Genomic DNA, 6,223 nt, shown 5'->3' on the forward strand with positions numbered 1-6,223 from the left:
CCAGAAAAGTAAATGCTACCCAATGTCCTACGAGAATCACACCTAGGTATAGGGGCCCACACAAATAGTCAGATCTATCGGCTAACCCTCAACTGCAGAGTATGATTAGGAATGTGGCAATGATCGAACCCCTACTGCTAGATCTGAATGGCGGATCTAATTGTGGCGATTGCTACAGAACCCAAATGGCTAGATTTGAATGGCGGATTTGATAGATTTGAATGGCGGAACTAATTGTTGCGGCTGCGACAGAACCCCACCTGCTAGATCTGAACTGGCAAAGAGGATGCGTGATCTAAAGAGAGACAAGGGAACTATGGTCTCAAGGAGTGTCAGGTGCTACAGATCGCAATATACATAAGGGTCTGACAATAGTACTTGGCCCAATCTTTCAAGGCACTAACCAAGGAGGATCAACTGTACCCTTAGCCATACAACCCGACTACCCTATCGTACGAGCGAGTAATCTCCCCGAGTGCTATTCCCAGTGTACTGTAGCAGCAAGACGGCCGACAGTTTATCTATGGCGAGGTTTCAAAAGAGCCTAGGGGTCTTTTGATATACCCAGAGGGTACGTGGAAGACAATCCGTGTGCGGTTCTGTCTAATGCGCTACTACTTGAAGGGGTACCCATAGGGGTTACAACGGAGTCCAACAAATGTGACCACCTCTTGTATTTCCTGCGTGCATGCCTCCCCAAATCCACAGGTTTATGCGCTCAACGACAGATCTCGTGGTTTAAAGGTGCTAGAACATGTCTCTTGCCAAAAACTTTTTTTGCTAAAAATGGAGATCCCACCGGCCCTGGAAAGTGCTCTGATACCACTTGTTATGCTCTTGACCCGCAAGAAGATACCAGAATACCAAATATGCGAAGAAATATACCCAAAACACGGAACAATAAGAAATAGCAGCATGTATTTTATTATTCAGAAAGGAAAGCAATGTTCACTTGCCTCTTCGAGGGGGAAACCTCCAATAAAGCTGGGCTCAATTACAAAATAAGACATGATGCTCCTCGAGGGGAGTCTCTATCTTTTATATAGGATTCATACATGCAATACCATGGGTCAATACCATGGTTCTTATTAATACCATCTATCTAATACCATGGCCCATTTGCAACTAACTGTGGTCCCTTCATTAATGCGGGTCAACCACTCACAATTATTAATATGGGCTTTATTGACTCTTCTCCACCCAACCATAGATTAGAGTTGCACCGTGATCTTGCCCAGTCACCCCAAGCCAGATTCCAGAGCTTGGAGGGGTATTTGCTCAAGAGATTAAAACAAGATGGCTGAATGGAACAGGGACTCCAGAGGATCGATCCCCTCCACCCTTCTTCCAATTTACAGTACATAATTCTGCATAGGGACCTTTTGGAATTATACCTCTTCCATCATCAGCTCTCAATGAAGTCCAGGCATGCTCAACCTCTTCCAAAGTATTCCTGGACACTACTTGTATTAGTAATGCACATAACTAACTGTATAGGTTCTTGTGGTGGTTTTCCTAAACTCCAACTTATGTTCTGCCCAGCTAAATCTCCTTCTAGTGCCTTCTCTTGTTGTATCCACGATGTTGTTCGTAGAGTCAATCTTACTGGACTCTCCTTCAAGACTTACACCTAGAGCTTCCCTGTACCACCACTCACACTAAAGCTGCACGAAATTATTTCTGTTGTCATGAGATATTTGTCTCGGTTACTCCACCCATGTCAGTGTTACCTAGTTGATATGCATGCTTCCTTGTGCTAGTTATGTTTTGCCTGCTGATTATGTTTTGACCCAAAACACGATCCAATTCATCTCAGTGCTTGCCAAATAAAAGGAACGAGACTGCTCCTTATGTGTATGGTAGGTGTATTTTCCCAGCTTGAAGTTATCCTTGAATTACACCAGATGATGAGAAATCGATTTATTAATGGGCAGGGGTTGTATATGCCTTAGGTTGGATTTAAGCCAGTACATTATCTAGTGATAGACATATATAGCCCCATGCATTAATTTAATAGATTAATGTCATAGTATATATTGGTTGCACACATGTTGTATGGAGGTCATCTTCTCTAAGGTCAAGGTAAGAAACTCATTAATCAAGCCCACCATATACTTCTTCCCCTCTAGAGATTGAAAGTTCAATTGGAGTTGGTTGCGTAGATGATGTATGGAGGCCGTCTTCTCTAAGGTCAAGCTAAGAAACTCATGAATCAAGCCCACCATATACTTCTTCCCCTCCAGAGATTGCAAGTTCAATTGGAGTTGTCAGAGTATGGTGAAACCAGAGGAAGTGTATTGCAAGCATTTAATATATGCAATCCATCCTTGCCAGTAGGGAGACGCTGAACATACCTTAAAAGAAAAACAAATGCTGGTTTTATCTTTCTCCTCATTACCAATATAACTAGCCTTTGAGGCTAATGGATGATTCCACTGTGCAAGTTCCAAAATTCGACAACCCTGTTCTTCAACGATTCGGAAAAACTGTGGGTATTCTTTAACTCTGTCTCTGAAATCATCTGGAAGACCAAAGATGTGCCTGCAGTGGTGGAATTTGGACAGAGCAATGCGTTTGTCTGCAGACATCATGATTAGTTTTTTTCAACGTATCCATTCGGGCTCTCTCTGTCTCTTCCATGATAGTTTTCTCTTCTTCCAAAAGCTTCTCCATTAGGCTAGTGAACCCAATCCACATTTTTCCATCAGTGTGTCTGTAAAGCTCAAATAGGGCCAGATTTCTCCCCACGTAACTTGTGACCTTTCTTCCTCTTGCAAAACCCAATTCCCTGTACATTTTCCCGGCCTCATCTAGATGAAGTACCTGTTCTAGTTCCTTTTCTAGCCACATTTTTTTATTTTGTCAGAAACCTCCAATAATTGCCTCTCTCCACTATGTTTTCAAAGGCTGGAGTCCTCTGTGTCTTTGCTTGCACCTCCTTTCTCCTTCTCTTCCAGTATGCCTTACGTACAAATTCCTTGGTCGATTTTCCTGCCTGGCCAGGATTCCTCGAGCCCATGAGACTGTGCTAGCTGCACTCAGTCACCAATCATCTCCTTGCTGCATCGTCCCATTTCCATTGGTACTTCGGTCTTACATTTAGTTACCAAGAAGCATGTTCTTGTCGTCATCCCCAACAGATACTTTGTTAACATGTTCTTTGTGCACACTTGTCCACCTTCATGGCTGCTATCAAACAAATAGCGCCCAAACAATTTTCCACTCCTCAACTTTGGAATCCATGTTCCTAAACTCAGATCCTTTCTTCAGCTTTGGAACCCATGTCTTAAACTCAGCGCGTTTAAATTATTTTACAGTGCTTGTGTTAAGTGTGAAGCCAAATTCATGAATCACATGTAGGATTATAGATTCTTCTACACCGCCATTAGTTTCTAGATCTCCAGGATTCTGGATCTTTCTACACCATCATTAGTTTCTAGATCATTCCAGATCTCCATCTAAATCACATACAGGATTCTAGATCCTTCTTCTGCCTCCATAAATTTGTAATTTCTCTAGCCAAGGAAAGAAAGCCAAGGCTCAAGCCTGTTATGTAATGCAAAGTGATTTCTATTCTCCAGTGATTGTTTTATCTATTCCACTGTTTCTGATTGAGTAATCTTGTTGTTTCTCCATTTGTCTGTCTCTGAGTATAAATCTGTTGTGTGTTATGTATGCTCTGATCCAATGGTACCTTAAGTCAATGTGCTTGGTTTTTGAATGAAATGTTGGGTTTTTCGCCAAGTGAATGGCACTCTGACTATGACAATATAACACATACTTGTCCTTCTTTATTCCTATCTCTCCTAGGAATCGTTGCATCCACAACATCTCTTTACAAGCTTCTGTTGCAACTATGTACTCTGCTTTTGATGTAGAGAGGGCTACTATTCTTTGTAGCCTTGACACCCAAGATACTGTTGCACCTGCAAATGTATACAAATAACCTGTAGTGGACTTTCTGGTATCCATATCTCTAGCCATATCTGCATCTGTAAATCCTTCAAGCACAGTCTCATCGTGACCAAAACATAAACAATAATGACTAGTACCCTTGAGATACCTCAAAATCCATTTTACTGCTTGCCAATGTTGTTTGCCTGGATTGGCAAGGAAACTACTCACTACTCCCACTGAATATGCAATGTCTGGTCATGTGCATACCAGGGCATACAACAAACTACCAACTACTGAAGCATAAGGAATCTTGCTCATTTCTTCTTTCTCTTTGTCATTACTAGGACATAATTCAGTACTCAGCTTGAAGTGGGCTGCAAGGGGTGTACCAACTGGCTTGGCATCCTTCATATTAAAATTGTTAAACACCTTCTTGATATATTTTTCTTGTGATACCCACAACATTTTGTTTTTCCTGTCACGCATAATCTGCATGCCCAATATCTGTTGTGCTGGTCCAAAATCCTTCATTGCAAATTTTCTACCCAAATCTTTCTTCAATCTATTGATCTTATTCTTATCATGCCCAACAATCAACATGTCATCCACATATAACAATAATATGGTATACTTTCCTTGATCATACCTCTTGATATAGACATAATGGTCAGCTTCCAACCTCTGAAAACCATGTTCCAAAATGAATGAATCAAATTTCTTGTACCATTTTCGAGGTGCCTGTTTCAACCCATAGATACTCTTCTTCAACATACAAACAAGGCCTTCTTTGCCTTTTTCTATGAAGCCTTCTAGTTGCTCCATATAAATTTCTTCCTCCAATTCACCATGAAGGAATGCAATTTTTACATCTAATTGTTCACATTCTAGGTTTAAAGCAGCAACTAGACCAAGAATGACTCTAATGGATGACATTTTAACAACAGGTGAGAAAATTTCAGTGAAGTCAATACCTTCTTTTTGGGCAAAACCTTTCACCACCAGCCTTACTTTATACCTCTCCTTCTTTTCTTCAGCTTCATGTTTAATCTTGTACACCCATTTGTTTTGTAGAGCCTTTCTACCTTTTGGGAGGTTTACCAACTCCCAAGTTTTATTTTCCTGCAAAGAGTTCAGTTCTTCTTCCATTGCTTTCTTCCATTCTTTACTATGCTTGACTTTGCAAGCTTCTTGAAAACAATTAGGTTCACCTTCATTAGTAAGCAAAATATAGTTTGAAGGAGGATACCTTTGTGAAAGCTTATGAGGCCTAGAAGATCTGCGAACCAACTGTGGTGGTGCATTATCAAGTTGAAACTCCTGTAAAGGTTCCTGCAAGATTTCTTTTTGTTCATCATTTTCCACTTGTTGTTCTTCATGCTCTTGAATTTGCTATTCATTTTCTTGTATTGGTGCTATGTTTTCCTGCTGCTCTTCAAACCTGTCAATAACCTTCTTGACCTCCAACTCACCTACAGTCGTCTTGAACATTTCTGACTCATTAAATATAGCATCCCTGCTTCTAATAATTTTATGTTTGACTGGATCCCATAGACGATAACCAAAATCTTCATCCGCATATCCTAAAAAAATGCATTTCATAGATTTATCATCTAGCTTAGTTCTATTTTCTTTGGGAATATGTACGAATGCTTCACATCCAAAGATTTTCAAGTGAGAATAATTCAAATTCTTACCAGTACAAACTTCTTTAGGGATACCACCATCCAAGGTTGTAGTTGGAGATCTATTTATGAGGTAGCAAGTGGTCCTAACTGCTTCAGCCCAAAAATTCTTCTCCAAACTAGAATTGGATAACATACTTTGCACCTTTTCTATAATGGTGTGATTCATCCTTTCTACGACACCATTCTGTTGAGGAGTACCAGGCACAGTCTTCTCAAGCTTTATGCCAAACCTGTTACAATATTCCTTAAATGCATTTGAGCAATATTCTCCACCATTATCTGTTCTTAAACACTTCAGCAATTTGTTAGTCTCTCTTTCAACAGCAACATGGAATTTCTAAAATATTCCAAACACTTCACCTTTATTTTTCATAGGATATGCCCAAACCTTCCTGGATGCATCATCTATAAATGTTACAAAATATGATGCTCCTCCTAATGATTGGATGTTAATAGGCCCAAACACATCTGAGTGTACCAATTCTAACACATTTTTCTTTCTGTCATGGCTACCTCTGAGGAATGAAACCCTTCTTTGTCTACAATATATACAATGCTCACAAATATCAAGATTGTAGGATTTCATTCCTGGCAATAAATTTTTACCAACAAGGATTTTTAAGCCCTTCTCGCTCATGTGA

General features: G+C 40.1%; 1 pseudogene; it reads right to left on the reverse strand.

Annotated features, from left to right (window-relative positions):
* Window positions 1–1,778: 1,778 nt before the first annotated feature.
* On the reverse strand, window positions 1,779–3,019 carry LOC149214461 (protein WHAT'S THIS FACTOR 1 homolog, chloroplastic-like; annotated as a pseudogene).
* Window positions 3,020–6,223: the final 3,204 nt, after the last annotated feature.

Source organism: Pinus tabuliformis, chromosome 1_1 (assembly GCF_031772625.1).
Source record: "Pinus tabuliformis cultivar Carrire ecotype Pingquan chromosome 1_1, CPIR1, whole genome shotgun sequence".
Lineage (NCBI taxonomy): Eukaryota > Viridiplantae > Streptophyta > Pinopsida > Pinales > Pinaceae > Pinus > Pinus tabuliformis.